General features: G+C 44.5%; 1 pseudogene; it reads left to right on the plus strand.

Annotated features, from left to right (window-relative positions):
- Positions 1 to 6,463: 6,463 nt before the first annotated feature.
- Positions 6,464 to 20,508, plus strand: part of LOC123405493 — a 51,804-nt pseudogene continuing 37,759 nt past the window's right edge.

Genomic DNA, 20,508 nt, shown 5'->3' on the forward strand with positions numbered 1-20,508 from the left:
CGTAATGTTTCAGATTTTTTGAGGTAACATAAGTATACAAAGTATACAGATTGCTACACACTGGTCTATTTTTGACAAATTCTGTTTTTGTTGAGTTGGTTGCTTGTTTTGATGAAATTATGGATAGTATCGGGGGTACTAGCCATGGAAAAGTGAGAATACAGTAATCTAACACAAATATAAATAGAAATCAAGATTGCTACAGTACCTAAAGAGGTGGTAGTTTGTTTTCTTGTGCTAATGTTATCACGAGTTTCTATTTAAGTTTTGTGTTGTGAAGTTTTCAAGTTTTGGGTGATGTTCTCATGGACAAACGGATAAAGAGTGGAAAGAGATCAAGCTTGGGGATGCCCAAGGCATCCCAAGCCAAATTCAAGGACACCAAAAAGCCTAAGCTTGGGGATGCCCCGGGAAGGCATCCCCTCCTTCGTGTGCAATCCATCGGTAACATTACTTGGAGCTATATTTTTATTCACCACATGATATGTGTTTTGCTTGGAGCGTCTTGTATCGTAGGGGTGTTTTCTTTTTGTTGTGTCACAATCATCCTTGCTGCACACCTTTTTGAGAGAGAGAGACATGCACTCATCGTGATTTTTCTAAAATGCTGATCGTGCTTCACTTATATCTTTTGAGCTAGATAATTTTGCTCTATGTGCTTCACTTAGATCTTTTAGAGCACGGCGGTGCGTGACTTGGTAGTTGCCTTATGCTATGAAAGTAGTCCGAAAGGTGATAGGTACCCAAAGAGGATACAAAAACCTCCATCTTCATGTGCATTGAGTACAAAGAGAAGTCTTGATTCCTCTCAAATAGTTTTGAGACATGGATTTGGTAATATTAAGAGTTATGTTAGTAGGGTGTTGTGAATCTAGAAATACTTGTGTTGAAGTTAGTGATTCCTGTAGCATGCACGTATGGTGAACCGCTATGTTAGGAAGTCAGAGCATAATTGATCTATTGATTGTCATCCTTTGTGTTGAGGTCGGGATCGCGCGATGGTTAACACCTACCAACCCTTCCCGTAGGAGTATGTGTTTAGCACTTTGTTTCGATTACTAATAAAAACTTCCGCAACAAGTATGTGAGTTCTTCATGACTAATGTGAGTCCATGGTATAGATGCACTTTCACCTTCCACCATAGCTAGCCTCTCTAGTGTCGCGCAACTTTCGCCGGTACACAAACCCACCATATGCGTTCCTCAAAACAGCCACCATGCCTACCTACTATGGCATTTTCATAGCCATTCCGAGATATATTGCCATGCAACTCCCACCGTTCCATCTCATGACTTGTGTCGTCACTCTCATATTGCCATTGCATGATTGTAAGATAGCTAGCGTGATGTTTCAATGTCATACGCCAAGTTAGATCGTTGCACATCCCGGTACACTGCCGGAGGCATTTCCTATAGAGTCATCATCGTTCTAAGCTTTGAGCTGTGAGTAAATAAAAGTGTGATGATCTTCATTATTAGAGCATTGTCCCATGTGAGCAAATAAAAAAAAGAGGCTAAAGAGCCCAAATAATAAAAAAAGAGGCCCAAGAGCCCAAAAAAGAGAAAAAGAAAGAAGGGACAATGCTACTATATTTTTCCACACTTGTGCTTCATAATAGCACCATGTTCTTCATGATTGAGAGCCTCTCCTTTCGTCACCACCATATGCTAGTGGGAATCTTTATTATATAACTTGGCTTGTATATTCCAATGATGGGCTTCCTCAAAACTGCCCTAGGTCTTCATGAGCAAGCAAGTTGGATGCACACCCACTAGTTCTTCTTTTGAGCTCCAACATACTTATAGCTCTAGTGCATCCTTTGTATGGCAATCCCTACTCATTCACATTGATATCTATTAATGGGAATCTCCATAGCCCTTTGATACGTCGAGTCAATGTGACCATCTCCTCCTTTTTGTCTCACAACCACCACCACACTCTATTCCAGCTACAGTGCTATATCCATGGCTCACGCTCATGTATTGCGTGATAGTTATAAAAAGTTTGAGAAAGTAAGAGTGCGAAAACAATTACTTGGCCAATACCGGGGTTGTGCATGATTTAAATTAGTTGTGTGAGGATGATGGAGCATAGCCAGACTATATGATTTTGTAGGGATAACTTTCCTTGGCCTTGTTATTTTGAAAGTTCATGATTACCTTGCTAGTTTGCTTGAAGTATTATTGTTTTCATGTCAATAGCAAACTATTGTTTTCAATCTTACGGATCTGAACATTCATGTCACACGAAAGAAGTTACAAAGGACAACTATGCTAGGTAGCATTCCTTATCAAAAATTCAGTCTTTATCACTTCCCTACTCGAGGACGAGCAGGAGTTAAGTTTGGGGATGGTTGATACGTCTCCAACATATCTATAATTTTTGATGGTTTCATGCTATTATCTAGTCAAACTTTGGATGTTTTGTATGCCTTTTATATCATTTTCGGGACTAACTTATTAACTCAGTGTCAAGTGCCAGTTCCTACTTCTTCCGTGTTTTTGACCCTTTTCAGAGGAGGATTTTAAACGGAGTCCAAACAGAACGAAACTTCCAAAAAGATTTTTTCCGAAATAGAAGAATATCGGGGAACTTGAGAACCAAGGCAGGGGGCCACCAGGGACCCCACAAGCCCCCTAACCGCGGCCAGGGGGGTCGCGCCTCCCAGGCTTGTGGGCTCCCTGGGCCACCTCTGCCCTAGGTCTTTCGCCTATATATTCCCAAAAATTCCAGAAAAAATCAGGAGATCATCGGAAGTACTTTTCCGCCGCCGCAAGCTTCTGTCTCCGCAAGATCCCATCTGGAGCACGTTCTGGTGCCCTGCCGGAGGGGGATTCGGATACGGAGGGCTTCTTCATCAACACCATGACCTCTCCGATGATGCGTGAGTATTTCACCATAGACCTATGGGTCCATAGCAAGTAGCTAGATGGCTTCTTCTCTCTCTTGGACCTTCAATACAAAGTTCTCCATGATCTTCATGGAGATCTATCCGATGTAATCTTCTTTTGCGGTGTGTTTGTCGAGATCCAATGAATTGTGGATTTATGATCAGATTATCTATGAATCTTATTTGAGTTTCTTCTGATCTCTAATATGCATGATTTCATATCCTTGTAATTCTCTTTGAGTTTTGGGTTTTGTTTGGCCAACTTGATCTATGATTCTTGCAATGGGAGAAGTGCTTGGTTTTGGGTTCATACCGTGCGGTGACCTCACCCAGTGACAGAAGGGGTAGCGAGGCACGCATCATGTTGTTGCCATCAAGGGTAAAAAGATGGGGTTTTCATCATTGGTTTGAGTTTATCCCTCTACATCATGTCATCTTGCTTAAGGCGTTACTCTGTTCGTCATGAACTCAATCCACTAGATGCATGCTGGATAGCGGTCGATCTGTGGAGTAATAGTAGTAGATGTAGAAAGTATCGGTCTACTTGTCTCGGACGTGATGCCTATATGTATGATCATTGCCTTAGATATCGTCATGACTTTGCGCGGTTCTATCAATTGCTCGACAGTAATTTGTTCACCCACCGTAATATTTGCTATTTTGAGAGAAACCTCTAATGAACACTATGGCCCTGGGTCTACTTCACACCATATTTTCAGCCTTACACTTTTACTTCTTTGCACTTTCCGCCGTCAGATCTCACTTTGCAATCAATCTTGAAGGGATTGACAACCCCTTTATAGCGTTGGGTGCAAGCTCTTTGTGTTTGTGCAGGTACTCTGGACTTGACGAGATTCTCCTACTGGATTGATACCTTGGTTCTCAAACTGAGGGAAATACTTACTACTCATGTCCTGCATCACCCTTTCCTCTTCAAGGGAAAAACCAATACAAGCTCAAGAGATGACAGAAGGTTTCTGTCGATGTAGCAGCGGCCTCCATGTAATATTAGGCACAGTCGGGGTAGCAGTCGTCTTCGGCAGGTTACTCCATCTCCTGGGCTCCATCATCTCGTCGCAGCAACGGATCAAGGGGGAAAAGGGGGAGCAAAGCAACGTTGTGTACTCATCCAAAGTACTCGCAAGACTTATATCATAAGTATGCTAAGAATGCATCAGTATCAAAGGAAGGGGTTATATGTGGATTGACTGCTTCAATGCGAGAATAGAGTCAGAAGTCTAGTCCTATCAAAGACTAGCATCTCGAAGAGGTCTTGCAGCAATAGACGAGAGTAGAACATGGGTAACATAATAATAGTCATATTGTTATAGCAATATTAATATGAGGACACCCTGGAGATCCTCCCTCGACTCCCTGCGAGGAAGCAATCCCGGAGCAAACATTTCCAGTTAAGTAACAGTGGTAGTTGAATAAGATTGGGGCACAACTCCAAATCGTCCTATAACCATGGACATGGCTATCGGAATTGTTTATTTCTTCCCTGTAGGGGTGCACCATACTTCCCAACACGCTTGATAAACTTTGGCTGGAACATACTTTCTTGGGTCATTCCCGACCTCGGAACATCAACAGGCCGCAGCCCCACCTAAGCTCAACAGAGAGGCCAGCCCGCCGGTCTAAATCCTAAGCACAAAGGGTTTGTGGGCCCACTTTCCCTGTGCGCTCCTGCATGATGCGAGGGAGGCCGATGTCAGTCCTGGCACCCCTTATTACAAGCGCGATAATAGCCATGCAGCGTCATACATCTAAGGGGGGTGTAAGTGCGGTGTCGGGTCTTGGCTCGTCGACAAGTTGATCGAGACTTGACGATAAAGCGGGGGCAACTGGCCTAAGGGGGTCAGAGGGGATGATTGAGCTACCTATACTAAGCAGTTTAAAGAGTGGTGCTAAAAGTAGTAGTTCATAAAAAATAGGCTATGCATCAGATATAGGAGCTAACTACAACAATAGCAAAATTCTAATGCAAGCAGGAGGGGGAAAGAAATGGGCGATATAGGGATGATCAAGGGGGTTTTCTTGCCTTGCTGCTCTGCGACAAAGGGCTGGTCGTCAAGTGGGTAGATGTACCCGGCAGCAGCGTCAGTCTCGGGGGTTTACCGGTAAGAAGAGGGGGAGAAAAAATAAATATAAACATAGATGCGAACACTAAGCATGACATGTCAAACCAGGGTTAGGCATGAGCTAACGCAGTGCTATCCGTCATAGACGGGTCGGGAAAATAACAGATGATATTTGTTGGGTCTGTGGCTACTACCAGTGAGATGAAAAATGATGGAAAAGTTCCACGTTTGTTATGCTAGGGACGTGTGACACACGAACGGATAGCGTATCCGTGTTCGTCTCGTTCTACTGATCAACTTTCAGGTTCAAAATATTTTCATCTCAGCTACAGATTATTTTATATTAATTTTTAAGATTTTTAATAAATATTCAGAAATTAAAATAGATTAATTTAATTCAATAAATGCAATTATGACATCAGCAAGAGGTCAGCATGATATCATGAGTCAACAACTCTGTTGATTGGTCAAACTGACCAGAGGGTCCTACGTGTCGTAGGCACAATTATTATTAGGGTTAAATAATTATTTAATCAAGTTAATTAGTGGGGTGGGACCCAGCTTTCATACACTGCTTAGGCCATTTAATTTATTTTAGTTAACAGATTTACCAAAGAGTTTATTTAATTAATTTACCTAATCTTTAAACAGTATAATTACTAAATAATTATTTATACATTATTACTATTATATAAAATCCTATTTATTCTAAAACAGTAATTACTGCTTAAATAAATAATTAGTCCAATTCATTAATTTACTAATATTTAATATTTATAAAACTAATTTTACTTTTATTTTTGCATGTTTTTATGAGGGGCGCCACGCGTCATTTGGTGGGAGTCGTGGGGCCCAACTGTCACTCGAACAGCGAGCCCACGCATACGCTACACGCACACACATGTGCACACACCATTTTATTGACACATGCATACATACATGCATAAATTCATACATACATATATGCATAAATTCATACATATATATATTTCGCACATACATACATTTATATTCACATGCATAGAGACATACATATATACTTTTTCCTACATACGCACACATCTGACCCTCGGTATTCATTTTGCCAAAAATATGGGTATTCACTTTTGCATGCAGGTGCATACAAATGCAGCCTGAGGCGAGCTCGCGTGCGGGGCGGCCGCCGGCAGCGTGGCGTGCGCGGGGCCGGAGCTACCGGGGGGGGGGGGAGAGGGTGGCCGGAGCTGCGGTGGCTCACCACCGTTGTAGAGGAAGACGCGACCTCGTGTAGAGGTGGCCGGCGAGGTGGAGGGAGGCTACCGACGAGGTAGTAGTGGTGGTGGCCGGCTGGTGGCGATGGTGGTGGCCGGCTATTGGTGGAGGATGCCGGTCGGTCCTGTTGGAGGAGTCGATCGGCGATGGAGGAGGTAGTCGGTGGTGCAGGTGGAGGGCCGGCGAGGAGGAGGAGGTGGTGGTGGTGGTGGCCGGGGGTGGCACTGGTGGTGGTCGGGGATGGCGCTGGTGGTGCACGGGGAAAGGAGAGGCGGCCGGTGTGGTGGCGCAGGGGCCAACGAGAGAGAGCAGGGCGGTGGCGCGGTGGACAGGGCGATGGGGAGATCGACGGGGTGGAGGTCGGCCGGTGGGGAGGGGAGGTCGTTCAGTGGTGGTGCTAGGGACAGGAGGGAGCTCGTGCAAGGGGGCGATGGGGGCGAGCGAGGGGAGGGACTGGCGCTCGGGGAGAGTAAGCGAGCGAGGGGCTCGCAAGGGAGCCGGCCGAGGGGACCGAGGGAACGAGGGACTGGTTCCCTCGTCGTGGCCAGGAGTGTCTGGCGGCGGCTAGGGGAAGGGAGTGAGGAGTGAGGGCTAGGGTTCCATGGTGTTGGGGGTTAAATAGCCCCGGGGTGGGCCGGCTGGGTGGGCCGGTTGGAGCTGGCCCGGTGGGGAGAGAGGGGGCCTTTTTCTTTTGTTTTTCTATTTTCTTTTTCTCTTTTTATTTTTAGTTTCAGTTTTATTTATTTTAGGCATTAATTCTACTCCATAAAATTGTGCCACATGGTCCAGTAACTATATTGCGATATTCCACATGGCCACATACTCTTTGGGCATTTTTGGAAACTCTTTGATTTATCCAAAGGAATTTAAGAGCACTTTTAAATGTAAATTGGTGTTGTTAATGACAAGTGGGGGTCCACACCAACATCAAGGTGATGTTGTTTTTGTTGGAAATATGCCCTAGAGGCAACAATAAAGTGGTTATTATTATATTTTCTTGTTCATGGTAATTATCTATTATTCATGCTATAATTTTATTAACCGGAAACAATAATAGATGTGTGAATATATAGATCATAATGTGTCCCTAATGAGCCTCTAGTTGGCTAGCTCGTTGATCAATAGATGATCATGGTTTCCTGATCATGGACATTGGATGTCATTGATAATGGGATCACATCATTAGGAGAATGATGTGATGGACAAGACCCAATCCTAAGCATAGCACTAGATCGTGTTGTTCGTCTGCTAAAGCTTTTGTAATGGCAAGTATTATTTCCTTAGACCATGAGACTGTGCAACTCCCAGATACCATAGGAGTGCTTTGGGTGTATCAAACGTCACAACGTAACTGGGTGATTTTAAGGGTGCACTACAGGTATCTCCGAAAGTGTATGTTGGGTTGGTACGAATCGAGACTTGGATTTGTCACTCCGTGTGACGGAGACGTATCTCACGGCCCACTCGGTAGAACATAATCATAATGAACCCAATGTGACTACGGAGTTAGCCACGAGATGATGTGCTACGGAATGAGTGAAGATACTTGCCGGTAACGAGATTGAACAAGGTATGGGGATACCGACGATCGAATCTCGGGCAAGTTATATACCGGTAGACAAAGGGAATTGCATACGGGATTAAGTGAATCCTTGACATCGTGGTTCATCCGATGAGATCATTGTGGAACAAGTGGGAACCAACATGATATACACAACCCGCTATTGGTTATTGACCGGAGAGGTGTCTCGGTCATGTCTGCATGCTTCCCGAACCTGTAGGGTCTACACACTTAAGGATCGATGACGCTAGGGTTATATGGGAATAGTGTATGTGGTTACTGAAGGTTGTTCAGAGTCCCACATGAGATCCCAGATGTCACGAGGAGCTCCGAAATGGTCTGCAGGTAAATATTCATATATATGAAGTGAGGATTTGGATACCGGAAGTGTTTCGAGCGTCACCAGTAATGTACCGGGACCACTGGAAGGGTTTAGATGGTCCGGCGGGAGGGGCCACTAGCTCCGAAGAGTTACTTGGGCCAAAGGTGAATGGGAACCAGCCCAAAGTGTGCTGGTGCTCTACCACCACCCAGCCCAAGGCGCAAGGGGCAAGGTGGGATGCTACGGCAACAAAAGTCCTTCCTTAGCAATGCGAGGAATTCTTCTTGCTACTTCTCTTGTTTGCATCGGTTTTTCCCTTGAAGAGGAAAGTGTGATGCAGCACAGTAGCAGTAAGTATTTCCCTCAGTTTGAGAACCAAGGTATCGATCCAGAAGGAGGGTCTCGTCAAGTCCAGAGTACCTGCGCAAACACAAAAGAGCTTGCACCCAACGCTTCAAAGGGGTTGTCAATCCCTTCAAGATTGTTTGCAAAGTGAGATCTGAAGGCGGAAAGTGCAACGAAGTAAAAAGTGTAAGGCTGAAAATATGGTATGGAGTAGACCCGGAGGCCATAGTGGTCACTAGAGGCTTCTCTCAAAATAGCAAATATCATGGTGGGTGAACAAATTACTGTCGAGCAATTGATAGAACCGCGCAAAGTCATGACGATATCTAAGGCAATGATCATACATATAGGCATCACGTCCGAGACAAGTAGACCGATACTTTCTGCATCTACTACTATTACTCCACACATCGACCGCTATCCAGCATGCATCTAGTGTATTGAGTTCATGACTTACAGAGTAACGCCTTAAGCAAGATGACATGATGTAGAGGGATAATCTCAAACCAATGATGAAAACCCCATCTTTTTACACTTGATGGCAACAACACGATGCATGCCTCGCTACCCCTTCTGTCACTGGGTGAGGTCACCGCACGGTATGAACCCAAAACCAAGCACTTCTCCCATTGCAAGAATCATAGATCTAGTTGGCCAAACAAAACCCACAACTCGAAGAGAATTACAAGGATATGAAATCATGCATAAGAGAGATCAGAAGAAACTCAAATAAGATTCATAGATAATCTGATCATAAATCCACAATTCATCGGATCTCGACAAACACACCGCAAAAGAAGATTACATCGGATAGATCTCCATGAAGATCATGGAGAACTTTGTATTGAAGATCCAAGAGAGAGAAGAAGCCATCTAGATACTAACTATGGACCCGTAGGTCTATGGTGAACTACTCACGCATCATCGGAGAGGTCATGGTGTTGATGAAGAAGCCCTGCGTGTCCGAATCCCCCCTCCGGCAGGGCACTAGAATGTGTCCCAGATGGGATCTTGCAGAGACAAAAGTTTGCGGCGGCGGAAAAGTGATTTCGATGATCCCCTGATTTTTTTGGGATTTTTAGGGAATATATAGGCGCAACCCCTAGGTCAGAGGGCGCCCAGGGGGCCCACAAGCCTGTGGGCCGTGGCCTCCCCCCTGGTCGCGGGGAGGGGGCTTATGGGGCCCCAGAGGCTCCCCTGCCTTGGCTCCCAAGCTCCCCGATCTTCTTCCATTACAAAAAAAATATTTTCGGGGATTTTCTTCCGTTTGGACTCTGTTTCAAAATCTCCTCTAAAGGGGTCAAAAACATGGAAAAAACAGGAACTGGCACTTGGCACTTAGTCAATAAGTTAGTCCCAAAAAATATATAAAAGGCATGCAAAACATCCAAAGTTTGACAAGATAATAGCATGAAACCATCAAAAATTATAGATACGTTGGAGACGTATCAAGCATCCCCAAGCTTAACTCCTGCTCGTCCTCGAGTAGGGAAGTGATAAAGAATGAATTTTTGATGTGGAATGCTACCTTGCATAGTTGTCCTTTGCAACTTCTTTCACGTGACATGAATGTTCAGATCCGTAAGATTCAAAACAATAGTTTTTTATTGACATAAAAACAATAATACTTCAAGCAAACTAGCAAGGTAATCATGAACTTTCAAAATAACAAGGCCAAGGAAAGTTATCCCTATAAAATCATATAGTCTGGCTATGTTCCATCATGCTCACACAACTAATGTAAATCCTGCATAACCCCAGTATTGGCCAAGTAATTGTTTTTGCACTCTTACTTTCTCAAACTTTATATAACTATCACGCAATACATGAGCGTGACCCATGGATATAGCACTATAAGTGGAATAGAATGTGGTGGTGGTTCTGAGACAAAAAGGAGGAGACGGTTGTTGGGTAACGTAGCATAAATTCAAAAAAAATCCTACGCATATTCAGATCTTCCTATGGAGAGACCAGCAATGAGAGAGGGGTGAGTGCATCTTCATACCTTTGAAGATCGCTAAACGGAAGCGTTGCTAGAACACGGTTGATGGAGTCGTACTCGCGGCGATTCAGATCGCGGTGTGATTCCGATCTAGTGCCGAACCACGGCACCTCCGCGTTCAACACACGTGCAGCCCGGTGACGTCTTCCCCACCTTGATCCAGCAATGAGGAGGGAGAAGTTGGGGAAGATCTCCGGAAGCACGACGGCGTGGTGTCGATGGAGAGACGAGGTCTCCCGGCAGGGCTTCGTCAAGCACCGGCAGAGAGGAGGAGAAGGAAGAGTAGGGCTGCGCTGAGGGAGAGGAAGATTGGTGTCTCCAACAGCCCAAAGTGCCCACTATATATAGGGGGAGGGAGGGGCTGCGCCCCCTTGAGGGTTTCCCTCTCCTGGGAGGGGCGGCAGCCCTAGATGGGAGGAGGTGTGGTGGCCAAGGGGGGAGGAGGGGTGGCGCACCCTTCTGGTGGGCCTTAGGCCCACCTGCGCTAGGGTTTCCCCCCTCTCCCCTCTTCTTGTGCCATGGGCTGAGTGTGGGGGGCGCACCAGCCCACCTAGGGGCTGGTTCCCTCCCGCACTTGGCCCATCTAGCCTCCCGGGGTGGTGGCCCCCTTCCGGCGGACCCCCGGGGCCACTTTCGATGGACCTGGTGGTCCCGGTACGTTACCGGCGACGCCCGAAACACTTCCGGAGTCAAAAACCATCCGTCCTATATATCAATCTTTACCTCCGGACCATTCTGGAGCTCCTCATGACATCCGGGATCTCATCCGGGACTCTGAACAACTTTCGATAACCTCGTATAACAATTCCCTATAACCCTAACGTCATAAAACCTTAAGTGTGTAGACCCTACGGGTTCGGGAGACAGGCAGACATGACCGAGACACCTTTCCGGCCAATAACCATCAGCGGGGTCAGGATACCCATGGTGGCTCCCACTTGCTCCACGATGATCTCATCGGATGAACCACGATGTCAAGGATTCAATCAATCCCGTATACAATTCCCTTTGTCCGTCTGTATAGAACTTGCCCGAGATTCGACCGTCAGTATACATATACCTTGTTCAATCTCGTTACCCGTAAGTATCTTTACTCGTTCCGTAGCACGTCATCGTGTGACTAACTACTTAGTCACATTGAGCTCATGATGATGTTCTACCGAGTGGGCCCAGAGATACCTCTCCGTCACGCGGAGTGACAAATCCCGATCTTGATTCGTACGAACCCAACAGATACTTTCAGAGGTACCCGTAGTGCACCTTTATAGTCACCCAGTTACGTTGTGACGTTTGATACACCCAAAGCACTCCTATGGTATCCGGGAGTTGCACAATCTCACGGTCGAAGGAAAAGACACTTGACATTAGAAAAGCTTTAGCATACGAACAATACGATCTAGTTCTATGCTTAGGATTGGGTCTTGTCCATCACATCATTCTCCCAATGATGTGATCCTGTTATCAATTACATCTAATGCCCACGACCAGGAAACCATGATCATCTATTGACTAACGATCTAGCCAACTAGAGGCTTGCTAGGGACACATTGTGATCTATTTATTCACACATGTATTATTGTTTCCTGATAATACAATTATAGCATGAACAATAGACGATTATCATGAACAAGGAAATATGATAATAACCATTTTATTATTGCCTCTAGGGCATATTTCCAACAATCTCCCACTTGCACTAGAGTCAATAATCTAGTTACATTGTGATGTATCGAACACCCATAGCATTATGGTGTTGATCATGTTTTGCTCGTGGAAGAGGTTTAGTCAACGGGTCTGCAACATTCAGATCCGTATGTACTTTACAAATCTCTATTACTCCACTCTGGACATGGTCCTGGATGGAGTTGTAGCGGCGTTTGATGTGCTTGGTCTTCCGGTGAAACCTGGGCTCCTTGGCTATGGCAATGGCCCGAGTGTTATCACAGAAGAGCGTCATTGTACCCGACGCGCTTGGAACCACTCCAAGGTCGGTGATGAGCTCCTTCATCCAAATTCCTTCATGAGCCACTTCGGAAGCAGCTATGTACTCCGCTTAACATGTAGATGCTGCCACGACTTCTTGCTTGCTGCTGCACCACCTCACTGCCCCACCATTCAAAACATATATGTATTTGGTCTGTGACTTAGAGTCATCCGGATCTGTGTCGAAGCTAGCGTCGGCGTAACCCTTTACGACGAGCTCTTCGTCACCTCCATAAACGAGAAACATCTACTTAGTCCTCTTCAGGTACTTAAGGATATTCTTGACAATTGTCCAGTGTTCCATACCGGGATCACTTTGGTACCTCCCTACCAAACTTATGGAAAGGTTTATATCATGTCTGGTACACGGCATGGCATACATTAGAGAGCCTATGGATGAAGCGTAGGGGACAGTACTCATCTTCTCTCTATCTGCTGCCGTGGTCGGTGACTGAGTCTTAATCAATCTCATACCTTGCAAAACTGGAAAGAACCCTTTCTTTGAGTTTTCCATATTGAACTTCTTCAATATCTTGTCAAGGTATGTACTTTGCGAAAGACCTATGAGGCGTCTCAATCTATCTCTATAGATCTTGATGCCTAATATATATGCAGCTTCTCCAAGGTCCTTCATTGAAAAACTCTTGTTCAAATAGGCCTTTATGCTCTCCAACATCTCTATATTATTCCCCATCAATAATATGTCATCCACATATAGTATGAGGAAAGCTACAGAGCTCCCACTCACTTTCTTGTACAGACAGGCTTCTCCGTAAACCTGTATGAACCCAAACGCTTTAATCACCTCATTAAAGCGAATGTTCCAACTCCGAGATGCTTGCATCAACCCATAGATGGAGCGCTGGAGCTTGCACACTTTGTTAGCACCCTTAGGGTCGACAAAACCTTCTGGTTGCATCATATACAACTCTTCCTTAAGGTTCCCGTTAAGGAACGCTGTTTTGACGTCCATTTGCCAAATTTCATAATCATAAAAGGTGGAAATTGCTAACATGATTCGGACTGATTTCAGCTTCGCTATGGGAGAGAAAGTCTCTTTGTAGTCAATTCCTTGAATTTGTCGAAAACCCTTTGCGACAAGTCGAGCTTAATAAACGGTTACATTACCGTTTGCATCAATCTTGTTCTTGAAGATCCATTTATTTTCTATGGCTCACCGATCATCGGGCAAGTCCACCAAAGTCCGTACTTTGTTCTCATATATGGATCCTATCTCGGATTTCATAGCTTCAAGCCATTTGTTGGAATCTGGGCCCGCCATCGCTTCTTCATAGTTCGAAGGTTCACCGTTGTCTAACAACATGATTTCCATCACGGGGTTGCCGTACCACTCTGGTGCGGAGTGTGCCCTTGTGGACCTTCGTGGTTCAGTAGTAACTTGATCCGAAGCTTCATGATCATTATCATTAACTTCCTCTTCAGTTGGTGCAGGCGCCATAGGAACAATTTCCGGCACTGTGCTACTTTCCTGTTCGAGAGGGGGTGTAATTACCTCATCAAGTTCTACCTTCCTCCCGCTTACTTCTTTCAAGAGAAACTCTTTCTCTAGAAAGGATCCATTCTTGGCAACAAAGGTTTTACCTTCGGATCTAAGATAGAAGGTATACCCAATAGTTTCCTTAGGGTATCCTATGAATACGCATTTCTCCGCTTTGGGTTCGAGCTTTTCTGGTTGAAGTTTCTTCAAATAAGCATCGCAGCCCTAAACTTTAAGAAACGACAACTTAGGTTTCTTGCCAAACCATAGTTCATACGGTGTCATCTCAACGAATTTAGACGGTGCCTTATTTAAACTGAATGTTGCAGTTTCTAATGTGTATACCCAAAATGATAGCGGTAAGTCGGTAAGAGACATCATAGATCCTACCATATCTAATAAAGTGTGATTACGACGTTCAGACACTCCGTTGCGTTGCGGTGTGCCAGGCGGCGTCAGTTGTGAAACGATTCCACACTTCCTTAGGTGTGTGCCAAACTCGTGACTCAAATATTCTCCTCCACGATTAGATCGTAGACACTTAATTTTTCTCTCACGTTGATTCTCGGCCTCACTCTGAAATTCCTTGAACTTTTCAAATGTCTTAGATTTGTGCTTCATCAATAGATATACCCATACCTACTCAAATCATCGGTGAGAGTGAGAACATAACGATAGCCACCGCGAGCTTCAACGTTCATTGGACCACAGACATCAATATGTATTATTTCCAAGAAGTCAGTTGCTCTCTCCATTATTCCTGAGAACGGAGTCTTAGTCATCTTGCCCATGAGGCATGGTTCGCATGTGTCAAATGATTCAAAGTCAAGAGACTCTAATAGTCCATCAGTATGGAGCTTCTTCATGCGCTTAACACCGATATGACCAAGGCGGCAGTGCCACAAGTATGTGGGACTATCATTATCAACTTTACATCTTTTGGTACTCACACTATGAATATGTGTGACATCACGATCGAGATTCATCAAGAATAAACCGTTCACCAGCGGACCATGACCATAAAACATATCACTCATATAAATAGAACAACCATTATTCTCTGACTTAAATGAGTAGTCGTCTCACATTAAGAAAGACCCTGATACAATATTCATGCTCAAAGCTGGTACTAAATAACAATTATTAAGGTTTAAAAGTAATCCCGACGGTAGATGTAGAGGTAGCGTGCCGACGGCGATCACATCGACCTTGGAGCCATTCCCGACGCGCATCGTCACCTCGTCCTTGGCCAGTCTCCACTTATTCCGCAGTTCCTGCTTTGAGTTGCAAATGTGAGCAACAACACCGGTATCAAATATCCAGGAGCTACTACGAGCGCTGGTAAGGTACACATCAATAACATGTATATCACATATACCTTTAACGTTGCCGGCCTTCTTGTTCGCTAAGTACTTGGGGCAGTTCCTCTTCCACTGACCCTTTCCCTTGCAATAGAAGCACTCAGTCTCAGGCTTGGGTCCATTCTTTTTCTTCTTCCCGGCATTTGGCTTACCGGGCGCGGCAACAGCTTTGCCGTCTTTCTTGAAGTTCTTCTTACCCTTGCCCTTCTTGAAACTAGTGGTCTTGTTGACCATCAACACTTGATGCTCTTTCTTGATTTCTACTTCTGCACACTTGAGCATCGAGTAAAACTCGGGAATCGTCTTATCCATCTCTTGCATGTTGTAATTTAGCACAAAACCTTTGTAGCTTGGTGGGAGAGACTCGAGGATTCTGTCAATTATAGCATCAGCCGGAAGTTTGACTCCAAGTGAAGTCAGACGACCGTGTAACCCAGACATTTTGAGTATGTGCTCACTGACAGAACTGTTCTCCTCCATCTTACAACTAAAGAACTTGTCGGAGACTTCATATCTCTCGACACGGGCATGAGCTTGAAAAACAAGTTTCAGCTCTTGGAACATCTCATATGCACCGTGTTGCTCAAAACACCTTTGGAGCCCCGTTTCCAAACTGTATAACATGCCACACCTAACCAGAGAGTAGTCATCACTCCGCGTTTGCCAAACGTTCAGAATGTCCTGGGCTGCTGCGGGAGCGGGAGGGTCACCTAGCGGCGCATCAAGGACATAAGCCTTTTTAGCTGCTTCAAGGATGAGCTTCAAGTTGCGAACCCAATCCGCATAGTTGCTACCATCATCTTTCAGCTTGTTTTTCTCTAGGAATGCGTTGAAATTGAGGTTGACGTTGGCCATCTACAACATTTATAAAGACAACTTTTAGACTAAGTTCATGACAATTAAGTTCATTTAATCAAATTAAGTATGAACTCCCACTTAAATCGACATCCCTCTAGTCATCTAAGTGATACATGATCCATGTTGACTAACCCGTGTCCGATCATCACGTGAGACGGACTAGTCACCATGGTGAGCAACTTCATGTTGATCGTATTCAACCATCCGACTCATGTTCAACCTTTCGGTCTCTTGTATTCGAGGTCATGTCTGTACATGCTAAGCTCGTCGAGTCAACCTAGGTGTTTCGCGTGTGTAAATCTGGCTTACACCCGTTGTATGCGAACGTTATAATCTATCACACCCGATCATCACGTGGTGCTTCGATACAACGATCCTTCGCAACGGTGCACACTTAGGGGAATACGTTCTTGAAATTTTAAGAGGGGTCATCTTATTATGCTACCGTCGTTCTAAGCAATAAGATGAAAAACATGATAAACATCACAATGCAATCATATAGTGACATGATATGGCCATTATCATCTTTGCTCTTTCCATCTCCATCTTCAGGCATCGCATGATCATCATTGTCACCGGCGTGATACCATGATCTCCATCATCGTGTCTCCGTGAAGTCGTCACGCCAACTACTACTATCACTACTACTATAGCTAACCGTTAGCAATGAAGTAAAAGTAGTAAGCACATGGCATTGCATCTCATACAATAAATTAAGACAACTCCTATGGCTCCTGCCGGTTGTCATACTCATCGACATGAAAGTCGTGAAACCTATTACAATAACATGATCATCTCATACATCATACATGCAACATCACAACTTTGGCCATATCACATTGATACGTCTCCATCATATCTACTTTTCCAAACTCTTTGCCCTTGTTTTGGACTCTAATTTGGATGATTTGAATGGAACTAACCTGGACTGACGCTGTTTTCAGCTGAATTGCCTTGGTGTTATTTTTGTGCAGAAATCAAAGTTCTCCAAACATCCTGAAAATTTACGGGGCGAAATTTTGGAAACTATCAAAAATATCTGCGCTAAGTTCCACCTCAGGGGGTGGGCCAGTGGGCCACAAGCCCTTGCTCCGCCACCACCCCCCTGGTGGCGTGGTGCAGGCTTGTGTGGCCCACACGGCTCTGCCGCCCCCAATCTCAGGTCTATAAGATCCCTTTCGTCCCAGAAAAAATAAAAAGAGAAGTTTTCGTCGCGTTTTGGATACGGAGGCACCACCACCACCTGTTCTTCATCTGGAGGGCAGATCTGGAGTCCGTCTTGGGCTCCGGAGAGGGGCAATCGTCGCCATCGTCATCATCTATCTTCTTCCCTCTCCAATTCCATGAAGCTCTTCGTCGTTCGTGAGTAATCTATTCGTAGGCTCGCTGGGAGGTGATGAGTAGGATGAGATCTATCATGTAATCGAGTTAGTTTTGATGGGGATTGATCCCTAGTATCCACTATGTTCTGAGATTGATGTTGCCAATACTTTGCCATGCTTAATGCTTCTCACTAGGGCCCGAGTGCCATTATTCCAGATCTGAAATTATTATGTTGTCACCAATATATGTGTGTTTTAGATCCGATCTTGCAAGTTGTAGTTACCTACTATGTGTTATGATCCGGCAACCCCGGAGTGACAATAACCGGAACCACTCCCGGTGATGACCATAGTTTGAGGAGTTCATGTGTTCACCAAGTGCTAATGCGTTGGTCCGGTTCTTTATTAAAAGGAGAACCTTAATATCCCGTAGTTTCCTTTCGGACCCCGCTGCCACGGGAGGGATGGACAATAGATGTCATGCAAGTTCTTTCCCTAAGCACGTACGACGACACACGGAATGCATGCCTACATCACATTGACGAACGGGAGCTAGCCACATATCTCTCCGTGTTATAGCTGTTGCATGATGAATATCATCCAAACAAATCACCGACCCATTGCCTACGAGTTTGTCCTGATACTACTGTTACTTGTTTTGCTCTGCTGCTGCTGCTGCTACTACTGTTGCTACTGCTGTTACTTGTCTTGCTCTGCTGCTACTATTGCTACTACTGTCGCTTGCTGCTGTTGCTACTTGCCACTGCTATCACTAATGCTTTTCCTTGCCGCTGCTATTGCTCGTTACACTGTCGTTACTCGCTACTTTGTTGTTACTACTTTGCTTGCAGATACTAATCTTTCAGGTGTAGTTGAATCTGACAATTCAACTGCTAATACTTGAGAGTATTCTCTCACCTCCCGTCGTGTGAATCAACAAATTTGGGTCGAATACTCTACCCTCGAAAACTGCTCCGAACCCACGCGCTGGTGGGTCGTCAACAACATTCTTCTAGTTTCATTACTGGGGAGTGCTATCAGCATTCTTGTGGTGCCGTTGCAGGAGAAGGTTTGTTGTCATAAGCATTCGTCTAGCTAACGCCAGAGATTGCAGATCACACATCACATGTCAAACCCTGCAAAAACAAGTTAGACTGTCACACCCAAATTTTTGGCTTTCCTGATTAAGTAACTTATTTCAAAATTTAGGACCAATTAAAATTTTTGTGAATGCTTGTGATGCTTGAAGTGACTATTGTTTGCCTTGCTTGTTGCATGATTGTGTTTGATACCTAGTGGATCATGTCACTCTCCTAATCACCTCCTTACTCCATGATCTTCTGCCTAATGATCATACCATGTGTTTAGGACAAATATCTATTTTTACCAAATATTATTTTCACCAAAAAGCTTTTCTTTGAATTAAACTTTCAAACCCCCGAGATGAGGTTTGTACTACAGGTCCTCAAATTAGGGAGTTTCTTTTTCACCAATTGTTTTATCTAAAACCTATTATCAAAATGACTTTCAAAAATCATCAGATTATTATTTTAAAAGTTATTGTATTATTTTATTTAAAAGCCTTTCTCGGAGGCCAGAAATGGTCTCCTATGAAGGAAAGTTATTTTTATTGCCTTCAAAATATTTAAGAAAATTTAGGGAAACTGAGTGGATATATTTATTCCATATTTATGAGTTTCAACACATGGTCATGTTCAAAATATTGGGCAAACCCCTCCAAAACCATTCCTGCCTATTTCAAACTTTTGGAATATTTCTGTAAGAAATATTCTCAATAAATTCCAGTATTTCTAAAATCATTCTTTGTTAAATGGGTGCCTCCACTCATTTTTAACAGAATGTTTTCTGTTGACCTCTTCAATGGTCACCTATCCCTCCTTTCCTTCCATCTAGACACCCCTGATGATTCAAACCCCTTGGCGAGGATTCAAGTATTTTTCTTATGACCAGAGAGGTCCAAGAAAAATATAACTTCTGTTTATAGAACACTTTTATTCTGCTGGATGTGTAGCTTACTATGGTTATTTCCGATGTAGTTGACGGTAGATGGAGTATTCGGGGACGGAGCGGAAGACCTTGAAGACCCCGAGGACTTACTTGAGCAAGGCAAGCAGCCCTTTTACCATGACTTGAGCATATAAAATGATGCATGCTAGAATAGCAAGTATTTTCCGTTACATGTGATCACGATGCGGGTTCATCACTGATGTGATGGTACCGAAGGCTTCTTCGAAGCACTGGCATTGATAGTAATGATATTCATATGGCTCCTCGGAGCACAAACATGATGAGCCGACCCTACCATCTACGAGGATCATGCTACTGTCATGTTGACTAGTAAAGTAAGATCACTGCATTGAGCTTGACCCTACCCGTGAGGATCATGTTATTACCATGTTGACAAGTAATGTTAAGGCATATTATCTCAAGCATAATGATGAGTTAAACAAAGAGTTTATGAAAACCCCGTCGGGTGCCACTAATGCCCGAGGGTGATGATGAGTTGGTGATCACTTTTGGTGAAGTGATGCACCGGTGATTTTGGTGTGAGTATGGTTTCAGAAATGTATTAGATTTATGATGTGTCGACCATCCCAACCTTACCAGTACGACCACGATACCCCTTTATGGGACGGGGCTTTGTTGATTACTCTGGTCGGTGCTAGCAAAGAGCCACATTACTAGTGGCGGGAGTGATCGGTGTCACTCTCGTGATGGGGTCGTGCCAGGTAGGACGACTATGCCATTATTATGAGTTCCAGGCACACCGTTGGTCCCTGCATGGTTGTTACAGTCCAGAGTCGGTGCTCGTAAGACGTACAACATGTGGGCTGGGTACCAATCGAGTGGACCTCTTTGTCTAGTATCGTCAGGGGAAAGATGATGATCGGGTACTTACCTCGGGTATATGTGATATACCGCGAGTCGTGGATGACACGGAAGTTTCCCGTTTCTCGTGGGTCCAGCGTACTACCTCTGCAGAGTGTAAACTATTCGAATAGCCGTGTCCAC

The sequence above is a fragment of the Hordeum vulgare genome, chromosome 6H (genome assembly GCF_904849725.1).
Source record: "Hordeum vulgare subsp. vulgare chromosome 6H, MorexV3_pseudomolecules_assembly, whole genome shotgun sequence".
In the NCBI taxonomy this organism is placed as follows: Eukaryota; Viridiplantae; Streptophyta; class Magnoliopsida; order Poales; family Poaceae; genus Hordeum; species Hordeum vulgare.